At 50.5% G+C, this 25,639-nt stretch overlaps 1 protein-coding gene and 1 pseudogene across 2 annotated transcripts in view; one reads left to right on the top strand and one right to left on the bottom strand.

Annotated features, from left to right (window-relative positions):
- LOC144109957 (uncharacterized) overlaps positions 1-25,639 on the top strand; it is a 215,122-nt gene that overhangs the window by 65,374 nt on the left and 124,109 nt on the right. The window lies entirely within an intron of this gene.
- LOC144110853 (uncharacterized) lies at positions 14,619-15,506 on the bottom strand (annotated as a pseudogene).

The raw sequence follows: 25,639 nt of genomic DNA on the forward strand, positions 1-25,639 counted from the left end.
ATTACCCCTTTCTCCATTCCATCGATCCACAGCTCAAATCAAGGCTACCGCTCGGGATTCCGCGTCATCTAGAAACAATTTATCATCGCCTTCGTCTAAATGTTGCATTTACGGACAGTCTACGATACCGTTTCAAGCAAGCAGATAGCCCGTATTGTGACAACGGCTGAATTGAGACTGAACTACATATTCTTCTCTACAAGATAAAATTAGAGCGTATACAGAACATGGCTGCACGCATTGTCACTGGAAATTACGAATGGCAGTTCAGCGCTACAAGAGTAAAACAAGAATTATATTGGGAGCTGTTGGACTTAGAAGACGAAAATTACGATTAAAGTTATTCCATTGTGTATACCATTCATCGGTAATGATAGAAAGAGATAAATGTATTAAGCGATCTTACTATGTCGCTGAACGTACGGACCATCATTCAATAGGTGCACGAAATTTCTTGCCGTACAACCGTATTTAGACGTCATTTTTCCCCAAAACAATTCTAGAGTTGAACCAGTTGTCTCACATTGTTGTCAGCGTTGTATCGAATGATGTATTCTTTTCGATGTTGAGTTGAGTGTTGACTGTGCCTCTGAGTATTCCTTTTCTCGATGTCCATTGTTGTTCACTGTTTTGTGTATAATGAGTATTTCATAACCGTGTGGAACGAGCTCACGTGTCTGGCCTGCTTTTTAACTTTGTATCCCTCCACCCCCCCCCCCCCCCCACCCCCTCCAATGTAATGCCTGCGGGCGCTGTGGATACTGAATAAATGAATGTCCAGCGTGCGCCAAAAAATGTGGGCACTATGAACATTGCATGCAGTCCGTCACCCAAGTGCCCCTCACACTGCACTTTATACTAGGTCGTTTAGGCTGCTACAGACAGCAGCGAGGTGCTATTATATTCTTGTTTACCTTTTTAGACGGTATGGTTGTTTTAAACAAACTCTAAATTGCCCGAACACTTGATCACCCCGCTGTACATGCGCAAGACTTCAGAAACTGAATGCGGTCTCGTCCAAAGAAGCCATCATGCAGTGAACTACTGCGTTACAATCGTCTTCAATGATCGCACTTTTTTCTAGTACCCTTCTTTCCCCTTCCCAATTCCCTCCCCTACGCAGAGTTGCTTGTCAGCGAATATTCAAGCCTGTTAGATTCTGTTTTTCATTAAAGACCTCTCTTTCTCTCGATAATGCCCTGATCAACCTCCTCGCTTATGGCATCTTGAATACAGTCAAGGAGACAAGCTCCACGAGTGGAGAATCAGCCCCGTGTCATTAATTCCCGCCTCTTGGTTTAACGTGGGAAGTTAATAACGAGGTCGGTGTAAATTGCATTTAGGGTGACGTGTACAAAGAATCCCATCATTCCAGCACGACAAGAACTTCCATCCATCTTTTGAAACCACTCTTTTCCATTCGCCACATATCCACTCCTGATGTTGCTTTACCTACATCATCCTGGAAACCCAATTGTTTTCAGAGATGTGTGGGTTTGGAGCTGCAGGCTGTTATGCCCGGGCAACCCGCCCGGATTCCAATTCTACAGGATAATAATAATAATTGATAATTGGTTTTTTGGGGAAAGGAAATGGCGCAGTATCTGTCTCATATATCGTTGGACACCTGAACCGCGCCGTAAAGGAAGGGATAAGGGAGGGATTGAAAGAAGAAAGGAAGAAGGAGGTGCCGTAGTGGAGGGCTCCGGAATAGTTTCGACCACCTGGGGATCTTTAACGTGCACTGACATCGCACAGCACACGGGCGCCTTAGCGTTTTTCCTCCATAAAAACGCAGCCGCCGCGGTCGGGTTTGAACCCGGGAACTCCGGATCAGTAGTCGAGCGCCCTAACCACTGAGCCACCGCGGCGGGTGTTTCTACAGGATGCAGAATTTATCCTGTGAACGCCCCTTTGACAATCCCCGGTGCTGCGCCGCAAGGCAACGCCGCCCTATGGAGAAGGATCGGCGAGCGACATGCCCAATAATAATAATAATAATAACTGGTTTGGGGGGAAAGGAAATGGCGCAGTATCTGTCTCATATACTTTGGACACCTGAAAGGGCTCCGGAATAATTTCGACCACCTGGGGATCTTTAACGTGCACTGAAATCGCACAGCACATGGTCGCCTTAGCGTTTTGCCTCAATAAAAATGCAGGGACCAACGTGCAGCGAGTCGAGTTGATTCTTGTTGGGAGTGGAAGGGGGGGGGGGGGGGGGGGGCACAGCGCTTTCATTTATCTCTCTCTGTTGAGGGGATGGTCGCTGCGCTGTCTATGTGTGGGGTGGGGGTAAGGGTAGAGAGGAGGGGAAGTGCTCGCTGCACGCCGCGTCACGGGGGAGAAGGCGTGAGAGTGAGCGAAGGGCCAGGCCTGACGGGAGAGGGGGAAGCCAGGGAGAGAAAGAAAAAAAACGAAAATAGCTAGAGACGCTCTCGAAGGTGGGTCTCCTCAATGAAAGCAAGGAGGAGGCGCAGGGCGCGTCGCGTTGTTTCGCGGGGGCCGGGGGGAAGAGCAGGTTTTCACAGCTGTTGGATGGGAGGCCAACTTTCCGGAAGCCTTCCTGCATTGTGGCCCTGGGGTTGGCAAAAGCAGGGCAGGCACAGAGCAGATGTTGGAGGGTCTCGACAGCACCACAATTGGAGCAAAAGGGAGTGGCTAGAGTCACTAGTCTTTATTTAGTGACTCTAGGAGTGCCTAGACGCGTAGGCGGTGGGTGCGCTCGGCTGTCCAGACACAGCCTATGCGAAGAAGGGCCCTTTCGCGGAAGTCATCCCCGTATTCACAAACCGACCTTTACCTTCCCTTTCGAGGTCCTTACCTTTACGGCTCCTTTCCGGGTTTCAGAAACCAACCTTGCCCTTAAACCGCACCTTTAGCCGCCCTTTCGGCCTCGGAAAAGGCGCGTTCGCAAAGGTAGCCCCTGGCCTACCTTTAGCAGCACCTTTCGTCAATTCGACATGGCAACCGAATACGATCGGCGACCGCTTTTCCGATTCATCAAGTTCACGGAGTTAGTGGAAGAAATCGATCATGTGCCCCATCGTGCGAAGCCGGCACGGCGAGTGCTGAGGGATCGCCAGTACCCGATGGAGCTGTTCGACGATGAGCTTCTCGCGAGGTACCGCTTTTCGAAGCCTGCCGTGCTGGAACTCTTGCCTGTGCTGCCGCTGCACCGCTGGCCTAACGGACGAGGTTGCCCCGTGCCGCTGCGACTGCTCACCACCATTCGATTTTACGGTGCGGGAACTTTCCAAGTTGTCGCCGGCTACCCTGTCGATGTATCCTTACCGGTGGTATCGATTGAATCCGGCACTGGTCGAGTTTCCCTAAACCGAATATATGCAAAAACTAAGCACGAGAGACATGTGCGAAAACTTCGTCGGTGCGCCGCGCTGGTCGCCGCTTGCGAACTGCCGCTCCACTTCAAGCAGGGAAACGCCGATCGGCAAGCATCGATGCGTAGCTCGGCTCAAGCGCCGCCCACGGCCGGTGTCATGCTTTGATGTTCGCACCAGAAAAGGCAAAACATCTATGTTATCAGAAAGACTGCCTGCTATCGACGAGCAGCGACAAAGCATGCCTGTGCAAGTAGCGAGCTTTCGGCTACAGCACCACCCGCGGGGACGCCGCGCTACGAACTGCGCCCGGCTGCCCTGGTCGCCGCTAGGCCTATAGCCTGTTTCGCATCGATGCAGCAGTGCACAGCGCTTCAGAAGTCGCCTGCGCTGTAATAATGGCGCACTATTGATATCACTGTGCCGTCAACAGCTACATCTCGCAATAAACTAAAGATACGGTCGATTTGCAGGACGCCTTCGGCACCGGAGCTGGCGGACGCCAAGCGAGCCGGACCGCAACGGCGGGCCAACAGAAGCTGCGAGGCGGTTCTCGCAAGAAATTTGCTCGCATCACAGTCGTCACTTTTACCAGCAACTCATTATTGGCCAGTACTCCACAAAAATGATATATTTTTCACATTTTTCTATGCCATGTTTTATTATTTACGTCAAGAACAATCTCCAGCTCATTTTTTGACGCCGGCGCACGGGATTCAGCTAGGCCGGCCGGCCAGCTGGCTTGGTGTACTTCACGTTCGCTCCAGAAAAAAACAAAACAGCCATGCTGTCAGAAAGTCTGTCTGCAATATTCGAGCAATGACAGCATGCCTGCGCAAGAGACCACCTTCCGGCAGCGACACGCCTGCGGTCGCGCCGGGCGACGGACTACGCTGCTTCCTGACTGCCCTGCTCGTCGCTAAGCCTTGGTAGGTAGTTTCTCATCGATGCCGCAGCTGAGGGCGCTCGGAACAGGCCAGCGCTATAATAAAAATACTACTGTCGTCACTCCATTCACTGTGAGCCTGTCCCATAATAAAATAAAGATATGCCCGATCTCCGCGACGCCTTCAGCAGTGGATCTTGCGAAAGCCAAGGCCGAGCCGCACAAGGCAGCGGCAGCAAAGCAGCTATGGGATGAAATTTCCTTGTATCGCAGTTGTCCCTTCTACCAGCATCGCCGCATTGGTCAACAATCCTCAGAAAAGGTACACTCTTGACGTTCAGCGCAAAACAACAAACGCGCACAAGCACAACACACCACGATAGAGGCACACGACAGTAAAAAAACACCGACGTCGACTCAATAAAGCTTCTTGTAGCGACGGCTGCCTATCACTGTGGCTAGACCAAGAGGAAAGATGCGTAAAAATTTCAGCCAGGCTAGTTAATTTCGTCTACTGAATGATTATGACAGCTCCAGTATAAGTTTAACTGCTTTCTATAGTATACAAAATAAGTTATCAGTACATCCACTAATGCGACAAACATTAATATTTCTTTAGCCTCATTACCATACCTCTTCTGTGGGTAAGGGCGCTTTCCGTAAGGCTGCCGAAAGGTGGATTTCTGAATCACAGCTTCGCCTTTCCCTTACCTTTCACTTTCAGTGACCTTTCTGAAAGGCGCCCTTCGCGTTAAAGTAAGGTAAAGGTAAGGCCAGTTTGTGAATACGGGGGATAGTCTCGTAGGTGAAGGGGACGGGGAGCGGTGCTGGAGGCAACCCGAGCATCAGGATGGAGAACAAATGCGCGCCTGTGGATTGCTAGGCGTGCAACATCAAATGCGGAAATGCTGCCGCAGATGGGGGTGGAGTACGCATGAGCCTTATTATCATAAGCAAGGCAGCAATGTGGGCTAGTTGGTTATACATTTGGTTTGAATAACGCGCTACACACTTAAAACGACAACTGGAACGGGGGACACAGGACAAGCATATTCGTCAGCTAGTTCGTTGCCGTCTATGCCAACGTGAGCTGGAACCCACTGTAGAGTGATGCCGCAGCCTCTTTCCTGTGCAGTGCTCAGCTTGAAGTGAAGGGACTGTTGGGCCGAGAGACTGAGGCGCTTTTGTTGTAGTTGGCTAGCTCTGCTGTCTGTGAGGATGGCGACCGAACGCAGTGAGCTCCATTGCAGGAGGATATCCGCTGCGAGATGGAGAGCGGCCAGTTCAGCTGCGGTTGAAGAGGCAGGGTGGGGAATGCGGACCTGCCATACAATGCCGAGGGTGGGGACGACACATGCTGCTGCGGCAGAATCAGCCCTGTTGCTGAGGGAGCCATCTGTGAAGAGTAGGGTGCGTCCTCCCAGATCCTCACTGATGAGCGCAGCACTTTCGTGGCGAATTGCGCAGAGTGGTGTGTTGTGTTTGGAGTGCACGCCCGGAACAGAGAGCCCGATTCGGAGAGGCTGATGCAGGTAGGGTGGAGGGGAGCGCGTGGTGGTGGTTGCGAAATGTGAGCGCGGAAGAGCTTGACGGCGCGTCCCATTCTGGAATGCGGGGCTTCGTGGAGCGCTTGGAGGGGGTGCTCGGAGCCCGGGGCTCTGCGCATGCACTCGACCGCGTTGAGGGCTGTGCGCTCGGCGCGAAGAGAAGCGGGCCATGTTGCAGTTTCAGCATACGTCGCCGAAATGTGGGAGGAGCGCGGGAGGCGGTAGAGGCGGCAGATGACGTTGCGGTGATCGATATCCAACCAACGCCAGGGGTGCTGGCGGAGATCAAAAAAGGGGAGAGCGTAGAGAATGCGGGCTGCAGCTACGCCCGTATAGAACCATAGGGCAAGGAGAAGGGAGCAGCCTTGTCCTGAAGCCAGTAGGCAGCTGGCCATGACTGCCACCCCGTTTGCCTCTTTTCTCAGCTTGTTGACTGCAGGGCGCCAGGTGAGCCTGCAGTCGAAGATGAGTCTCAGATACCGAGCGGTTTGTTGCCACGGTAGGGGAGTGCCATTCAGTAGGAGAGGGGGGTTAGGCTGCGGGCAGCGGCTCGTGGATGAAACAGGAGGGCTTCTGTCTTGGGTGGCGAGAGGGAAAGCCCGACTGAAGGGACAAAGAAGTTAACCGATTCGAGAGCAAGCTGCCCCTGCTGACGGAATAGTTTGCCTTGGAGTGCGGGGCCTTTGGAGAAGAGGGCCACCTGCATATATACAGATGTGAACCTTCGGGAAAAGGGAGCGTGGGATGAAATGGGGGAGCCTGCTGAGAACTAGGTTAAAAATAAAGGGGCTAAGTACACTTCCCTGGGGCACTCCCGTGTGAAGCTGTGTGAAGCCGTGTGAAGCTGTGAAGCCGTGTGAAGCCATCGGAGCTGTATAGGCGCTGCCCAATTTAACGCGGAAAGAGCGGTTCGCCAGGAAGCTTTCGACATAGCTGAATAGATTGCCAGAAACATGGATGGATTGTAGTGCGTGAAGGATGGAGGGGTGTGGCAGGGAGTCGAAGGCACTCTTGATGCCCAAAAGAAGCAGATAGGCTGCTTGACTGCGGTGTTTGGCTTCTTCCAGCAGCGCGGCAACTACAGAAAGGCAGTCGGATGTGGAACGAGAAGGGCGGAAACCGCTTTGTTGTGGGGCCAGGGCGCCAATGGTGTCCGCGATCCATTCGAGTCGTCTCAACACCATTGCCTCCATTATTTTGCTATTGGCCGATGTAAGTGACACTGTACGATAAGAGTTGAGGTTTTTGGATGGGTTGCCCCTTTTCAATATGGGGATAACATTAGCTTGCAGCCAGTCAGCAGAAATTTGCCCCGAGCGAAAGGCTGAGTTGTAGACGTCGAGGAGGCGCTGGCGCTCAGCAGAATCGAGGTTGGATAGCACCTGGTATGTAATACCGTTCTGCCCTGGTGCACTTCTGGATTTTCTGTGCGCTAGGGCATAGTTCAACTCATGAATAGTGAAATCAACTTGACAGAGCTGGTCAATGACCGCGACATGGTGTTAATAGATGGGAAGGGGTTGGGCGAGGAAGTCGCAAGGCGATTGACTCACCAAGGGTGGGCAGAACATATCCGCAAATAGCTCGGCAACAGCGCAGGCACTGATTCCCTGTGCGACAGCGATGCCAACTGCGGGATGACGCGAGATTTTGGGCTGGAGCATAGCGGAGAAGATGCGGCAGCCACGGGACTGGGAGCGAGGATTGTCGAGTGCCCGGCAGAGGTTGATCCAGCTTCTGCGTCGAAGGCGTTTGGCGTGTCGGTTGCAGGCCGCATCCGGGCGTTTATAGAATGTCCAGTGCTACGGCTTGTTGGTACGACGGGCACGACGACGCTGCAGCTGCGCCTTACGACGGGCAGCACGGAGATTAAGCAGTTTCACGTCGGGCACGGGTGCACGAAGTGCTACCGCACAGCGCGTTGTGGCTGACTGGGTCGAGTCTCGAATGAGCACGAAAAAGTCACTTGGTTCGCACTCGGCGGAGCAGAGGTCGCGAAAACGGGACCACGAAATGACGGAATGGACCTTTTTTTCTGGCGGCGGTTTATCGATGAGGAAGTGGTCCGATCCTTCAGTGTCGGGTTCTGTGCGCCAGGAGTACTCACAGCACTGCGACACCAGAGTGAGGTCGATGGCCGTGGGTGTGGTGCTTGCGCTGATGCGGGTGGGGCTGCCGGTGTTGAGCAGGGAGAGTCCTGCTGTATAGATGGCGTCTAGGAGCTCAGGGCCCTGGGCGGTGTTGGAGTCCAGTGATGGCAGTTGAAGTCACCACTTATAATTTGATGTTTGGGGAGGTGTGAGGAGAGACGGGTGATGAAGCGGTGATCCCACCGGACGGACGTACACCGACGCCACGGCAGTGTCACGAACACGCACGGTGATGGCAGCACTCTCGATGAGACCGCTGACTAAACCATTCACGTGTGGAGCGAACGTAAATCGCAGCACGCGGGGCACCACTGGGATGAGCGGGATCGAGGCACGCCACACTGTCACATATGTCAGGCGCGCACTCGGTACCGCTGCTGTATCCGGTGAAGCCTGGTATGAAGCCTTCTTCGGCGCGAGCACATCAAAGTTCTTCAGTGGCAAGCCTGCCACTGAAGGATCCGCGGGCAGTACACGTGTCAATTCTTACGCATTGCGGACGACATATTGTTGAGCGGCGAGAGCCGCCTCTGCACAGAAGTCGCGCTGGGGATGTTGCAGGAAGCTGCTCCATGATGGCGCGAACAGCGGCGCTGAGGGCACATATCACTGCGTCCCGATGGTCAGGTCCGTCCTGCTTGTTGGACGGAGGTGAGGCGAGACCGGTGGCGACGTCTCGGTAGTAGCGGGCGCCGGTTCTGGCATGCGGAGCAGTGTTGTGTGCAGCACCGCCGCGGGGCTCCCGCATCACGTCGTTGGGCGCCTGTGTGAAGTTGGGTGCAGCGTTGTTGGTGCTGGTTGTTTCGGGGCTTGTTTTTTTAGCGGCAGTGTTGCCCGTCTTCCTTGAGCTGCGGACAGCTGTTGCAGCCTCGTGCCTTGTTAATGGCGCGTCCGAGTTCAAGGGAGCAATGGCCATGGCTCGTTCCTCCTGCCAGCGGGGACAGCGTGGTTTGGTGGATATGTGTCGACCGCGGTAGTTGACGCATTGTCGAGTGCCCGCTTCGCAGTGCGACACATGGTGGTCGTCCCCGCAGCGAAGGCAGCGTGGTTTGGCTATAGTGCCTAGAAATATACTGGCTAGTGTGGCAAGCGCGGGCTAGGCGAAGGTCCCGATGTCGATGATGTCCGGCGGCGCCCGCTTGGTGCGCTGTTGTGCGGGTGGGTGTAGGGTGCCTCAATGCCAGCGCCGCCCTTCAGGGTGTAGACAACCCGCCATATTGAATACTGGCCTCTCCCATGTACCGCGAAATGCTCGACTGGTAGCCCAGTGTAGCTCTCGCTGCAAAATGCCGTTCAAGTTAAAGCACTTTGAAGCGCGCCGAGAGCATGAACGAGCATGAACAAACGCTAGCGCCGCTGATCCCGTGTGATTCAATACGGCGGCGTCGCTTAAGTTGTCTACACCCGGGGCTGGCATCGAGTTACCCTCGGTGGGTGCATCTGCGTTCAACTCGCGCCGTGATACGCGCGCTCGGAGGAGCGCGAAGCAAACCTTTTTTTTTTCGTATTTGGAGCGCTCTTTAAAAATAAATGTTTTGTAATATAAGAACTACGCGAGCTCGTTCACTGTGCGCACATTTTGCAGTACCAAATATAGATGAATTTGTTGTCGTATTCTAGCAGTTTGCTTTCGCCCGCAAAAAAACTCGATACTAACCATGCAACCGATTTTTTTATTTCCTAAGCTCATGAGAGCAAAATTATTTCAGAAAGTCCAAAGCCCCTTACCACATAGCCTTCATTGGACCACACTGAAGTGCAAATAAAGAATGACAATAAGGTTCAGCAATAAACTGCACACTAGCTGAAGGAACGTGGGAGATGCTCATTGCACTGGAAATTAAAAAGTTGAAATCGAGAACTTATGGCAGTGAAAGTTAAAGCGCCACCCTCGATTAATTTTAAATACACGCTGATATTTGGAAATGACTTTAAAGGGCCGATTTTGTTGAAGGCGAATAATGAACTTAATGAAAATTTCCTCAATCAGATCATTTAAAAAATGAACAAAACTTACATTGCTTTAAAAAAAAAAACTACTAGAGTCGCATACGTTAAGGTAATAATATTTCCGTTAAAAATCTTAGAACAGCTGTGCTTCACAATGAAGAACATTAAAAACAAGCATTTTCTTATTTCTTTCTCATGAAGACTCTAACCCAGAATATTACAACCACGATTTATAATAACTCCACCGATCTCAACAGCTTCCTTGTAATTCAACTTACCACTTACCAGATAGCGAGATGTTGAGAACTGAAGCTCGATGCCGCACGTAAAGACTGGCATGCCCAAAACATGCCAGCAATTTAACCTGTTTCTCATTTTCATTCAGAATAAACAAGCTTCTAAAAAGTTGTTTTTTATACCACTGTTTAAGCACTCAAGCCTGTTATACGTAGTGGCACAGGCAGGGGCTTAATTGTTTACATTCTTTTTAGGCTGCCCCACCATACTTTTTGTTTAAGCACTCAGTCGGTTCGAGTCGAGCCAGTGGTAATTAGGTGCATGAGATCTACGGATATCTGAAAACATATGAATATGAAATCAAACATCTGGTTCGTCTCCATTTACAGCACTCATGTAACGTAAATTACGAAATTTATTCACACAACAGTGTACAGTATTATATAACAAATCAAGTGCTACATGAAGAGGACAAAATATAGAATTATTCATACTTCACGCTACTGGCAATGGCGCAACTTAAGGAGTTTTTGTCGCTGCCTTTGACCTTCTCTTTCCTTGTTCAGGCTCTTGACAAAAAATCTGAACCTTAACAAGACATAAAACTTGCCCACTTCGGACAAATTTTCCCGCTCATGGCTAGAGCAGCGAAGCTGCGGCAGTGAGAATGAACTTAAGCACTTGGCGAAATCTAGCAAACTCTCATCATGCAGAACATTTCTGCTGAAGAATGCGATGAATTCGTCCGCGATTAGATTGACTGCAGTGGACAGGGCGGGACTAGGGTAAAAAAGCCCACCGTTGTCAAAATGAGCCGTGAAGTGAGAACTCTCATCCATGTTTGCGTCATTTGGTGTCACACAAAGGCAAGGTGCGCACTGCGGGCATGCGTTGTTTGCGATTGTCTTTCTCGCCACATAGCCAGCAGCATAGTAGATCAAGGCAGGGTTACTTTTCCTTTCTACGTACCCGGCATGGTCATTTCTGAACAGAACACTATCAACTGCCTCCTCGACTTCATCAACATTTCCATGGTCAAATAAATCATCAATAATGTTCAAAAGTGGCGCTGCCTTGGTGCTAGACTGGTAAAGGTGCTTCACTCAAGAGTGACTTGATAACATCTGGTGAGCAGTTCGTACCTCTCGGTGGTTTTGCCAGGTTATAAAACGACATTAAGTTAACAGTCACCAGAAACTGTGACACGGTAGGGTGGTCGTTACAACCGGATGACTGCCTTATAATGGCGAAAACGTTTTCCAGTTTGTCCTGACTCAAACGCGATGTGAAGAAGTACCTGCAATAGGGTGTTTGTCTGGGCTAGTCGGTACATGGTACTAACTCAAGGCACAGAGCACGAAGGACGGGACTAATACCCCTGTCACACGGCCAGTTTCAATGCCGATCGAGTCGAGGGTCTTCGAGATTCTCAATCACCATCGAACTCGAAGGAGTTGTGTCGCTGCTACACGGCAAATCTCAATGGCCATTGAAATGGTTCTTGTGTCTCACGCTACGCTTGTGTGGCGCCACAATCGCTACTTTAGATTTTACAAAAATAACAAAAATATTTTATAAATGTGTACGAAATGCTTAAATGCACGCATACGCGCTTGTCGTTTCAAACCCTTTTAGTTGCACGCACGCGACGGACAGATGCAGACACTGCTGTAGCCACTCTAATACAAGACGAGCCAAAACCAAGCCAGTCCAACTACGTCGGAACGCTGCTTCGTTAGGCTTAACACATGGGAAGTCGCCATGTTATCTTGAAAACAAAAGCTATTTGCCTCTTGAAACTTTATGCGAGGGTAAGAATGGGCAAATCGAAGGCGAATACAACAGCTTAGAACACGATATTGCTTTCAGGCATTAGCGAGGCATTAAGCGGGCGGGCAGGGCACCGCCATGTTGTCAACGCAAAGTACGCAAACTACGCAATGACCGCAACGCCAAATTAATGCGAATAATGCGCTTAAAACCAGTATGATACGATTTTATAATTATTGTACAGACTGCTAGCATTACAGTCTAGGCGAATAATGTTTGTTCATGCTTTTGTACCATGAATGTGTCGTGTAATAATAATAATTGGTTTTTTGGGGAAAGGAAATGGCGCAGTATCTGTCTCATATATCTTTGGACACCTGAACCGCGCCGTAAGGGAAGGGATAAAGGAGGGAGTGTACGAAAGTGCGCTCAGCGCCGCTCGAAGCAACGCTAGCAACCTTGGGCGCTCGAAGATCCTCGAAATCTCGATGGAGTTCCGTGCTGCTCCGTTGACTCGATAGGCTATTGACTCGATCGCCATTGAAACTGCCCGTGTAGCAGCGCTCGATCGCCTTTGAGTCGATCGACTATCGGTTCGAGGGCCCTCGAAATGCCCGTGTGACAGGGGTATAAGAAAGAGACGAACACAGCGCTGTGTTTGTCTCTTTCTTTGTCCTGTCCTTCGTGCGCTGTGCCTCCAGTTAGAAGTAGTTGTATCCTTCAGTGGAGCTAAGGTAAGGTAGCAAGTCTAATGTACTTCTTATCGTAACCCTTAGTCCACAAGCCGTGTTTTCAGTGAGAAATTCCCCCCAGCTGGTTCTGCATGCCGCTGCTATGCGTCTAGGTAATGCAAAAAATTTTCTAGGAATTTTTTATCTGTATTTCCAGGCTTCAGAGCCTCTTGGCTCGTCCTAGAGGTCATTATGCGGATAAGCCGGTTCATTTGCTTGACGAATTCCTCGGTTGGTTCCGCAATCCTGTACACAGAATGTACACGTTTTCTGTGCACATAGAGTACCCTGATCACTTGATCACCAAAAAGCTGAAATTCTAAATCTACTTTCATTTTCTCGAATGAATTTGGCTTCAGGTGTGAACTTGTTATGTTGGGCACAGCTTTCAGCGTGACATTGTCGTGGTCCGACTCCCACGCTGTCTCGATAATACCGCTGTGAACGTAGCCAGACGGAGCCTTTGGACACAAATCCTTTCCGCGCATTTCTCAGGAGGTGTGGAAAGTCTGAGACGAAGAGAAGTTGCCTTTTAGGGTCGACAGGGTGCTTCGTGCTGTTTCTCAGATGAGTAGCAGAACCTATTCAAAACATGTTTTGTACATTAGCTAACGACAAAATGATGCGAGAACAATGTCTTTAAAAGCCAGCAACAAAAAGACACTGTGTAGGCTTCACCTACACAGCTTAGAGTGTGATAGAGTAGCACATTTTTATATTTACCGCAGCGGCAGCTTTTGAGTATATATTAGTATGGAAACAGATAAAACGTACACTGCACTATTATGAATTCATTGCAGCCTATAATTTATATACATTTTAAGAAATATTATGTGGAGATTTCAAGTAATTGTGAAATTTCGCTTTTAAGAAGTTTATTATGCTTACACACAGGCTGACAGTATTAACAAATGAGTGAAATTTATAGCTTGCTCACCATGTATACCAAATATCCGCCACATGCTCCTGTTCCAGCTGGCGCCATCACACGTCACGGAGTCAACGTACAAGCCTGCTTGTTCAGCCAGGACCGTGCATTCGACTACGATTTTTGCCAGTGTGTCTGCTTTACATTTCCATTCGAGGCAAAAACGCCAAGGACTTGCGTCCAGCTCCCTAAAGAATGGGCAAGACCAATGATGGGGTGAGGTATATGACCAAGTTGTTGATGCCTTAAGTTCGAAAGCTGGCACATTTGAAACAACTTACCGGTGTAAGGCTGAAAAAGCACAATCATCCCGTGGTCTGCAAGCACACCTTTGTGGTCACTGGTCGTGTAATCTCTAAGATCCACGAAGCCTTCAATGTTACCTGAATTGTTACAAAAAAGCACATTACGCATCATGCGGAACATTGACTCTCATATAGAATCTTGCTTTTCTACGTGAATTGTAGAACTAATTTAAAGCTACAGGAATGACATGTTGGAATTGGTATTGAAACTCACCGGCTGCCTTCACACTGAGATGTTCCGAGAGTTTAATCTCATCCACAAGCAGGTCCCCGTGACGGCTGAACGTGTCCATGCTTTTGGTCTTTTCGCTTAAAATCGCAAAAACTTTCTCGTTCAGACCAAAGCCACCCTTAAATCGTTGCAGATATTTTTGCAAGCATTTTCGTCCAGGCAGAGTCATATTGTTCTGCTTCCGAAGGTGCTCGTAGAGCTTCGGGCTCCGCATCCTCATTAGCAAACATTGCACAATCCAGGCATCATCATAGGCGTGCCTCTCAGAGACTTTCCTCTTGCGGCCAGGAAACAAGCTCTCACAGCTAACTGCTGCTTCTTCGGGATTGACTGTGTTTTTGCCTCAAGAGCTCCTTCACTTCAGTCACCTGCTGCTGAGAATGGGCCTGGCTTTTCTTTGTCTTTCTCAGAGCACGAGAAAAATTCTTGAATTTTCTTTTTACTCTCCAAGGATCTTTCGTCTTTTTTCTGTGCATATTGTTCTGCGAGAGCTTCCGTAAATATCTGCAGTGCAAGCATGACTCTCCTGTTCCATCGGTGTTCAGCAAGCACATCCATTGCAGAGACCACGCAGAGCCATTTCTTTGATTAATGTCTCTGCCTTATGGCGGGCTGTAAGCACGCGCTTTTCCTTTTCTATTCCTTGGAAGTAAATTGTGGCAATTACAGAACCGTGCTCACGCGAGGGTTTTCCAAAAGTCACCATTCTTTCGATGAATAGCGTCGAGAAGTCACCAGCCTCGGTCTCGCAACAGGCATAAGTGAGAGCGCCATTTGACGCAGCCGGCGACTTCATCCATGTCACCGGAATCAGAATTGCGTCGAACGGGTGCCGAAGATCACCTGAGCATGGCGACTGCAGTATCGCTTCGCTATCACACATCGGTCCTGTAGCAATTTGTCTGCTCGGAATCAGAACGCTTCTGGATTTCCTCCGAGGCGGTTCCACGAGAGACGCAATGCGAGTCAACCCACGTATCACCACCGTCGACTGCAGAGCACAACTCGGTATCCACCAGCTCGACATTTCCCTTCCGTTTTTTAGGTGCCGGTCCTTGGTCGCAAATGTTTCGCACCTTCCTTTTCACCGTCTCTTTGGCACAAGATCAGCTGGGTAATTTTCAAATACTCTAGGGAAAGCATCGGTCTTCAGTCGTGGCTTCTCTCGGGCGAGTTCGTTCACGACGCCGTTCACCGCAATCTTAAAAGATCTTTCGATACATTCGTTCTCAAAATGTTTTTCGCACACGACAGCCTTCGGTGTCAGCCTTCTGTCTGCCCTCTTGATCTTATTTGCACTTTCAGCAAGCCGTGCTGGGTCCGCCGGTGCAGTGAACAAAGACACTTTTTCTTCGTTAGACCGATAACCGCTTCGACAGAACGGAACAAAACACGTCCTCTCTTTGCATTGCCTCTTAGCCTTTAACATCACAGGACGTTTTTGCTCACGTTTAGCGTCTTCCAGCTTCCCAATCCAAGAGATGATGCCTGTCAAACATTGATATCACACGTCCTAAGCAATCGCGCGAGGCTGCGGCATCGGCGCGACAGCAGACGACAGGCGCACCCACTCGACCGGCACGCCCCTTGCGGCCTCTCCGCGCAGTCATCGCGGCGGGGTCCTCGCCCTCCAGTTAGAAACGCGCGCGCTGCGCACACTAGCCAGTATATTTCTAGGCACTTTAGTAGCTTGGCTGTGCAGGCAGCAGTGGCATGTCGGTAGACGTCGCACTGAATGCACTGCAGTAGGCGCGGGAAGCGGGGCCGAACTCGTCTTAAAGAGGGCCACTTCCTGTGGTGGCTCGCGCCCGGCAAAGCGGATGATTACGTCTCCTCCTCTTCGAGAGCAGCCGAGGACAGGCACCTTGCTTTCGATGCCCGCCAGGATGTCGTCGTCGGAGAAGGCACGGTCGACTCGGAAAAGCATGCCGGAGCAGGTGTGTCCGCCCGCCTCCTTGGCACGCACCATCACCCCACGTATGGTGTCGATGTCGAGGAGGAGTTGGGGATCAGCCGCTGCACCGATGTCGACTGCGATCACATTGCGCCGCTGATTGACAGTGGGGCCCTTGCAAAGGGCTGCTGCAACTGCCTCCCTGGTGGTGGCGAGGAGGTTGGTTTTCTTTCCCACTGGGTAGAATAAGATGGTGGTGGTTGTGCCGCTTTTTTTTCCTCTGCTGCGGCCGCCCAAAGAATCGTGCTGCCGACGGGGAGAGGTTATGCTCGCTTCTTGCAGCCGACGCCGCAGAGTTGGGGGGGGGGGAGGCGAGTTAGTGGTTTTCCCTTCCCGGGAGGTTTTTTTTTTTTTTTCACGCCTGCTCCAGGTGGCTCCGCTCTGTCAGGGGAGTGGGAGCTGCGGCGGGGGAGGGGGGGGGGGGGGTTGACTTCTTGCTTTGATAAGCATGAGCAGCGCGCCTGAAGTCTTCTGCCGAAAACGCTTTCCTGGCGCCTTGGGAGCGGTTGGGTGCTGGCAGGATTGCCGGAGCTCCGGTTTTTTTGCGGGGTGTCCAGATCGGAGGAGGCAGCAGAGTTTTCGGCGTTCAGGGGTGCTTCGGGAGTGTCCCGGTGGGTGCTGCAGTCAGGGCCATTTCCTCTAGGGCGGTGGAGTTCTCCGCGGAGATGGTAGATGGTGCGACATTCTGCGCTGTGTTTTCACCGGGAGGAGGAGGAGCAGAGCAGGTCGTGGCAACCTGTTCTGATGCGGTTGTTGGAGGACAGGCGTGATGCTGTCGGATCTCCGAAGTACTGGAGGGTCCGGCGTGAGGAAGGAATCGCCGGTTGTTGGCCGTCCCATGGGGGGTTGGGACGGAGATGCTCGTTTCGGATCCGCCGTCTGAAGGACGTCAGGACTTGCTCTACGTTGACGAGGCCTTGTCTTGCCTATGAAGCGTTGTGGTGGCTTCAGTGAGGAGCTTCTTCAGCATGCGTCAACATTCGAGGCTGCTCGAGCGTTTGTGACGGTCAAGGTGGGCGCTTACGCCCGCCTCCATCCAAGAGGCAGAGGGCATCGGCCTCATCCATCGTCAGGCGGTTGGGATCGGTGTTGGGAGAGCACGGCCGAAGGAGTGATATGTACCCATTGCCCCGACGGCTGGGAGAGGATATTATGCATAGGGGCGTTAATTAAGTGCGCAGGGGTAGCGCTGTGTTAAATATGACTATTGAACTGTTAGATTATAACTAGGGAAGAGAAGAAAATAGACACAACCGGTAGGTAACCGAAGCATCCAGGAACTCCAAACGTGCAGCGAGCTGCGGGACAACGAGGCACGGTTTCCCTTTCCCCTGGAAGTGACCGCGCGCGGCAAATTTGAAGCGGGTGTCCAGCGTGGTCGCTGGTTGGACCTCTCGTAGTTCCGTCAACTGCTGCCTTTGTACTGGCCCGTTTGAGTGACAACCGTTCCTTGGGCTTTATAAGCCCCAGCGCTGCAGCTTGGAAGGAAGAGACCGACCCACCGTGAGTCAAGTGCTGCTCACGAGTGTAGTGAGATGATCTGACGCGTTGCAGTCTCGCCGGTCGCCGCTGTGCGAGAACAGTCGCGTTTTCTGCTAGCTCTGGGCCCCCGTACCGACTTTGTTCTGTACAATCCCTGTAAATAGTGTATAAAGCGCTTTTTCTTATTCTCACCGACGCCTGACCCGGAGTCTTCGCTACCGCCAAGAGAGCTGGCAGCGCTCAGTCACGAAACGGGTGGCGAGCGCCACGGGACCACCCCTATGGCACAGCAAGGCTCTTGTCGTTTAGCTCAGCACATTGCACATGATGTCTCACACTCAGGACGTCTCGCACTCCATCGAGTCACAGTAGAGCCTGATAACACGGCGAAATCTTTGGAAATATCTATGGCAGACAGTCTAGAGTTTTTCTAGGCTCGCGCGAACACTGTGTTTCTCGGCAATTCGGTTGGTTTTTCTGTCGTGTCTTCTGAGAAAATCTAAAACCCCTCTGAGCCTATACCTCTTCAATTGAAAACTTGGGAAGGCGTATATTGCTGTAGTCTTAAATCTAGTAAAATCTGATAGGGTTTCATCTCACAATTTTGGTCGTGGATAATTGCCATTTGAGCAGCCTTGACGACGTTATGTAAATCTCACACCCCGTCCACTGCTTATAAATACATGTAGTACTACATGTAGCCGCTGAATATGCCACCTGAAAATCACAGCAAGTTGGCAGTAATTTAGTACAGATGTAAAATGAGTAGAATATGAACCGCCCATGAGGGGACGAACATAAAATAACTGAAGGCAAACAGTTACGCTTTGAAGGAGTCCTGGCGCAAGAGAGGGCATTATTGTATTGTAATTTATTGAGAAATAGCAAATAGGTCTTTTATATCCGTGATTTTTTGAATTTATACGGAAAATTTTTAAACATTTCTTTTTTATTCAGTATTGTAATTCGCATTTGGCCCAGCTACGCAGGTCGACCGTCATTCTTTTGTTTGCTTCGCCTCCATCGGAACGCGGCAGGGTAACGTCGCTCAAATCTCGCGCGGTGTCGAGAGGAGCACTGCTCCCTTTCAATGCGCGCTTTTTTCCCCTGCTGTGGGAAGAACGCCGCCGGTCCGATGTCTGCTCCCACAGAAGGGAGTAACGCGTTTTTCTTTCCCTTCAGAGGCAGAGAAGAGGGGAGGAAGTAAAAGCAGAGAGGCCTTGACCTTTTCTCCTCCTCTCCCGCCTCCGCCGTGGGCGGTGAGGGGGGGGGGGGGGGAGAGACCTTTTCAGAAACAAGGGAAGACCAAATGTAGTGGCCGGGCTCTGCGGCGGGCTTACCGAAAGGCACCATAGTTGCCCAGCTGCTAGTCGTATCGTAGTAGTAGTTGTAAGTGGTTTTATTAAAATACTAATTAGAAAGAAAGGAAAAGGTTTTCGCTAGCCCTGGCATCTGCCATCGATACTGAAGCACCTGAGCCGGGGCAGCGGAAATAAAGGATTGCAGGCAGAATGGAGAAATGAAATGAAAGAGGTGAGGGGGCAGGAAGAGAGAATATGGGGAGAAGTAGTATACACAAACTATTTACACAATAAGAAATGTGCACATGTTGTGCGCGTGATTAGTTAATGATGGAGCATTATTGTAAGTGTCTAATTCCTTAAAAAGGTACCGATGATAACTTTGTCCTTTTCTTCTGAGTAAAAATTGATTCTGTGGAACTTTTTGCCAGTGTTGGGGTTTGTCCCTCAGTGAAAGGAGCATTTATTGGCGAGGTAATTGGATTCGAAATTATTTTGCCGTCCCTTGGTTTAAACTCCTTGCATATGGACTGAAAAGGACGCAGTAATTACTGCTTCCAAGTGAATTGCGGTGTAGCTTAGTGTCGAGGATCCGCCGTATACTGCGGAGCATTTCATTCTTACGTCTAACCTCGACGATGGGATAGGGTGCATTTTTACGAAAAACTGAGAGCAGAGCAAGTGGGATGGCGGGAGTTAGAGATCGAGGTTGTTTGGAGGGTGAACAGGAGAAACAGGAATTAGTATCAAGCAAAGAAGGAGCAGCGAATTGAGAGATTGTTCAAGCTAGAACGCGCGCGTGAGCCTTGCAGGCACGAGTTTGGTTACATGTCAAGAGCGAGAACATATGCAAACGGAGATCGTTTTGCGCCTTTATCATCGTCCTTCCCGTTCCCCCCTCTCCCCCCTTCCCGTTCCCCGACGCGGTCGCTGCGAGTTTTCAGCGCAGTACAAAAGGGGACGGAGCGTCGTACACCACAAGTGCAAACTTAGAACCGTCTGTTACTCTTCGATTACACATTTTTATGCATGTCGGGCATCAGGACCACGAGCTATGCCATGCGTACACGCGAGCGCTTTCACCTTTCTGTGGTGTCCGTAGTTCTATCCCCATTTGTCAATTGCCTTTGTCAACAGCCAACTGCCTTATTATTGGGACAATTACTTGTCGTATATCCTCTTGACGCGGAGTCGTAGCAAATTTGCCCACCATATCGGAGAACGAACTGGCTGTCCGGATGCAATGACTGGAGCTTTAAAACCTCTTTCTCAGCTGCCATTATAACCTGCGATGCCGCGTAGTGGGTATAATGTTCAAAGTCGTGTTGTTTTCCTGCTGTTGAGCTCTGAAGAAGTAGGGAGTCAGCGCGAGCGCCTTTTGCGGTGGTCGGCTAAAGAAAGCAGATTGGTTGACGTGCATTTGAGAGGGCTTCATAGCAGTTCTTAGTACTCGCGTAGACACAACAGGAGCAAAGACGGGGCTCTAATTTTCCTTTGTGCTTCGGAAAATTTCACGGCTTTCTCCACGTTGGCGATTTCTCAGCCGAAAATTCAAAACGCAGTAAACTATAATGCAATCATCACCTTAAAGCCGGTTATCATTTTTTGTTGCATTTGTAAAAAAAAAAATCACAGCACAATTTACACACCCTGTTCTCCTGTCGTGGTGGTGGTAGTGGTTTATTTAAATACCATAAAAGGAAGGTAAAAGATTTTTGCTAGCCCCGGCATCTGCCATCACGTGCGGCGGCACCTGAGCTGGGGCAGCGGAAAGAAGGATCGCAGGCAGGTGGGAGAAATGAAATAAAAGAGGTGAGGGGACAGAAGAAAGACATGGGGGGAGGTAAATAGTACACTACATAAAATAGATATACACTGCATAAAAACATTAAAAGTGAACACTATAAATGCTAAATAAATATACTATATACATTATTTACACAAACAGTCAAAAAGTCAGTTGTCTTCGCGGCGCGCGTGTGCTGATGACGGGAAACTCGGCAGTCAATGGTCACACGCGCGCCGCACTTTGCACACAACAGCTGGTGTGGGGCGCCCAGCTGTTAGAGCGTCCGAGGTAGCACACACGAAGCGTTCAGTCACAGCACTGTACTACCTGGCGCAGAACAGGCGGGACGTCAAGCCCGCCTGTTCGAGAAATACACACAGGCTCACCAAGGTTCGCTCGCGGGTGCGCGCACTGCCTTGCGGCCACAGGAGCGTCTCGAGCGAGTCCGGGAAGATGCCCAGCGCTCTGTAGGCCGCGAGCATATCGCGACGAGCGTCAGCGAACGCGGTGCAGCGTAGGAGTAGGTGCTCCATTGTCTCCACTGCACCGCATCCATCACACACATCACTCGTCGCGATTCCGTGTCGCACCCGTCGTACCCCGGGCCACACGCAACCAACGCGCGCGCGGAGGGTCGTCCCCCTGCCCATTTTCCGCAGTGTGGAAAGGGCGCCAAACGGGGGAGCAGGTCCCCGCGGGATTGTCCCGAGAAGGGCGTGCAGAGTGGCGCCTGCGAACCCGTGACCTTTGAGCGCGGTTGCAACGGGCGCCTCTTTTCGCAACGCGTCAAGGCAGCTGCAAGGCGCACGGCTCGCGCAGCTTGAATCTGGTGCGTCGCGATGAACGCGCCTAGCGACAGCGTCGCCAACAGGACGGGCCCAGCTGCCCGTCCTGCTGTCGCATCGTCGCGAAAAGTGCGTTGCTAAAGGCACGTCGAAAACTAAACACTTTGGCAGATTTACCTGTCTGGTTGGGTTTGAAGACTTATAATAAACTGCACATCTCCAACCAAAAATGTTAACTTTAACCCATCGTTACGGAGCCGACTCGGCTCCTTCATCTGGGGTGACTGAGGGCAGTAGCTAGCGTCTTTTAAGTATGGAGGGGAGTGGGGGGGTGAAAAGAACGACAGCTGTGTCGCGCAAAGCGCGGGGGAGTGGTTTTAGGATGTTAGTCACGCTGGCGCACTGCAGGGAGGTGCTGAATGGCGACTTTTTTTCGTTGCGTTGAAGAGCGAAGTCCCGGGGCAGGTTTCCTTTTGTGCGGTTGATATTGTTCGGGGTGGTTTGGATATGCCAGGATTCCAGAAGGAGCCTCTTGTGGTAATTTGTTTCGGGTCGAGGATGCGGGTCTCTTCAAAGTTGATTCTGTGGTCGGAGTCCTCGGAATGTTCGGCTACTGGATTGCGCTCTCTTGCGAATCTGCGGACGTCGTTCTTATGTTGCCGAATTCTTTGAAATTTTTGGTTTCGCCGATGTAGCTTGCGTCGCAGTCGGCGCATGGAATTTGGTGGACAATGCCTTGGGCTCGTTCTCTCGGCGGCCGGTCTTTGGGAACAGGTAGGCAAAGCGCAACAGTGTTTGTGGGCTTGTGCGCAACCTGGAAACGCGAAAAAAAAAAATCGGGTCTCCAGGTTGCGCACAAGCCCACAAACACTGTTGTGCTTTGCCTACCTGTTCCCAAAGACCGGCCGCCGAGAGAAAGAGCCCAAGGCATTGTCTACCAAATTCCATGCGCCGACTGCGACGCAAGCTACATCGGCGAAACCAAAAATTTCAAAGAAAGAATTCGGCAACATAAGAACGACGTCCGCAGATTCGCAAGAGAGCGCAATCCAGTAGCCGAACATTCCGAGGACTCCGACCACAGAATCAACTTTGAAGAGACCCGCATCCTCGACCCGAAACAAATTACCACAAGAGGCTCCTTCTGGAATCCTGGCATATCCAAACCGCCCCGAACAACATCAACCGCACAAAAAGAAACCTGCCCTCAGTATATGCCCAGGGACTTCGCTCTTCAACGCAACGAAAAAAAGTCGCCATTCAGCACCTCCCTGCAGTGCGCCAGCGTGACTAACATCCTAAAACCCCTCCCCCGCGCTTTGCGCGACACAGCTGTCGTTCTTTTCACCCCCCCCCCCCACTGCCCTCCATACTTAAAAGACGCTAGCTACTGGCCTCAGTCACCCCTGATGAAGGAGCCGAGTCGGCTTCGAAACGTTGGGTTAAAGTTAACATTTTTGGCTGGAAAGGCACGTCGGATACATCACCACCTGCGGAAATAAGTTTTCTGTTCAGTTCAAAAGCTAAATACCCCTCTTACTCGTGACCAGAATATCGATCCATACGTTATAGTATCAGTGCTCAAGAGAGGCTACGCAATTCTTTTTACTCGCCTCTCGACATTGACCGCTGCAAGTGTACGTGATGTAGTTTTGAGGCGGTTCCATGGTTCAACAGGCACGTTATCTCAGAAGCCGAAAGATCCGACTAAGGGACGCTAACGCATGAAAGCGTCTAAGCCCTAGAGACACAATAGAACTGGAAGAGCTATCATAGTTAATAAATAATTGCAAGGTAACCGACATAACGATGTTAAATGCGGAGAGAATCGAGCATGCTCTAAAGAACGGAGGTGGCCTAAAAGCGCTGACGAGAAAACTAGGCATAAGTCAAAACCAGATGTATGCGTTAAAAGACAAAGAGGGCAATGTCATTAGAAATATGCATAAGATAGTTAAAGTAGCCGCGGAGTTCTACACAAATCTCTACAGTAGCCAATGTATTCCGAAGGTTAATGAGAGAGTCAGTAGAGCATAGCAATGGGACGTCCCGCCAGTAACGAAAGAAGTAGTTAAGAAAGCCTTAGGAGCAATGCAAAGTGGGAAAGCAGCTGGTGAGGATCAGGCAACACCAGATCTGTTGAAGGACGGAGCGCAGAGTGCTAGAAACACTTGCCACCCGCGTACGCAATGCCTTACGACCGCGGAAACGGGCAGAGTGGGCAGGGAAACAAAGCAATGAATCCTAGTCGAAATCGAGAGGAAGAAAAGGGCTTGGGAAGGGCATGTGTTGAGAAGGCAAGATAACCGCTTAAGGGTAACGTAATGGATTCGAAAAGCGTAGTAGGGAGCGGCAGACAGTTAGGCGGGCGGATGAGATGAAGTTTGCGGGCATACGGTGGGCGCAGCTGGCGAAGGAGAGGGCTTGATGATGACTAACCGCACTGATTTTGTATCAGATCACTACTCTATCATCACCATATTCCCTAACTTCTGGCATTCCTCGATTTTCTTTTCTGGGTAGTTTACTCCAACGTATATTAACGACCTTCCGATTAGAATTAACTCTTGCCTTAAGCTCTTTGCTGACGGTGGTTTTCTTTTCCCTGCAATAAATGACGCTAACGATAGTTCCTCCTTTCACTCCTCTCTTGATAACGCCTTTAAATGGTGACAGCGATGCTGTGGCCGCCACTGGCAAAGGACAGGGTTAACTGGAGAGGCATTGGAGAGGTCCCTGTTCTGCAGTGGGTGTATAGACAGGCTGGTGGCAATGAAGCGATTAATAGAAAAGGAGCCTCGCCCGCAACGCTAGTGTATCGCGGGTACCGCAAGTGGACAGCAGACGTCCTCTCAGCAGTCGTCGTTCTATGTCGTAACCTAAAAAACCGGAGTCCTTCTCGTCCACCCAAATAAAATGTACGGTTAGCGTTAGCCCCCCTCGTTGGACGCTTGAATGTTTATTTCATTTTTATATACTTTTCTTTCTTTCTTTTTGTTGTGCTGCAATATTTACGTAAGCACTGATTCGGTCCAATTAAGAAGGGTGCATGAAATGAAGGCTGTCATTTGTAGATGTTAGAGACGCCCGTATACGGAAGTTTACAACAAACGTTCAAAAGTTGATTATTGGTCTTAACATTCGTAAGAGTACCTGTGCGCAGAAGTCAAAGATAATATACTAGTAATAATAATTGGTTTTGGGGAAAGAAAATGGCGCAGTATTTGTCCCATATATCGGCGGACGCCTGAACCGCGCCGTAAGGGAAGAGGTAAAGGAGGGAGCGAAAGAAGAAAGGAAGAAAGAGGGGCCGTAGGGGAGGGCTCTGGAATAATTTTGACCACCTGGGGATCTTTAACGTGCACTGACATTGCACAGCACACGGGCGCCTTAGAGTTCTGCCTCCATTAAAACGCAGCCGCCGCGGTCAGGTTCGAACCCGGGAACTCCGGATCAGTAGCCGGGCGCCCTAACCACTGAGCCACCGCGGCGGGTACAAAGATAATATGAACTAAAAATTAACAAATGAAACAATAGCGCGCCAAAGCTATATATAGAAGGATTAGAGCAATGTAAAGTAAATGCATAATATCACCTCACAAAGACCACGGCAATTATCAGATCACATTAGGTCCATAAGCGGCGGACGTAGTACGTCCTGTGTTATCGATGGTGTGACGCGGAACGTTAATATGAACGCTGATGAACACTCCGACGGTTAGGTCAAACGTAAACTTAAATTCCCCCGAAACCACAAGGATTTCAGAGCCGTCGCCGTAGCCCATGCAGTTAATGTGTAATTGCCCCCCCGCCCCCCGTTCCCGGACTTGTAATTCGGAGGTCGTGGGTTTTGTTCCCACTGGCGGCATGTGGTTGTTTTTTCTTCTGCTTTTCTTTTCTTATCAGTTACCTTTAGGCGATATAACTTTCAGTAATACTCTCCCTTCATCAACACCATGAGTGATAAAAAAATTCCCTGTGCTCTTTGGTTTCTGTAGCAGTCGGCTTCTTTTTTATTCTTTAAGGGGGTTAACGTCCCAAAGCGACTCGGGCTATGAGGGAAGCCGTTGTGGAGAGCTCCGGAAAGTTCGATCACCTGGGGTTGTTTAATGTGCACTGACATCTCGCAGTACACGAGCCTCCAGAATTCCGCCTCCATCGAAATTCCACACACACACACACACACACACACACACACACACACACACACACACACACACACACACACACACACACACACACACACACACA

Source organism: Amblyomma americanum, chromosome 11 (genome assembly GCF_052857255.1).
Source record: "Amblyomma americanum isolate KBUSLIRL-KWMA chromosome 11, ASM5285725v1, whole genome shotgun sequence".
Taxonomy (NCBI): domain Eukaryota; kingdom Metazoa; phylum Arthropoda; class Arachnida; order Ixodida; family Ixodidae; genus Amblyomma; species Amblyomma americanum.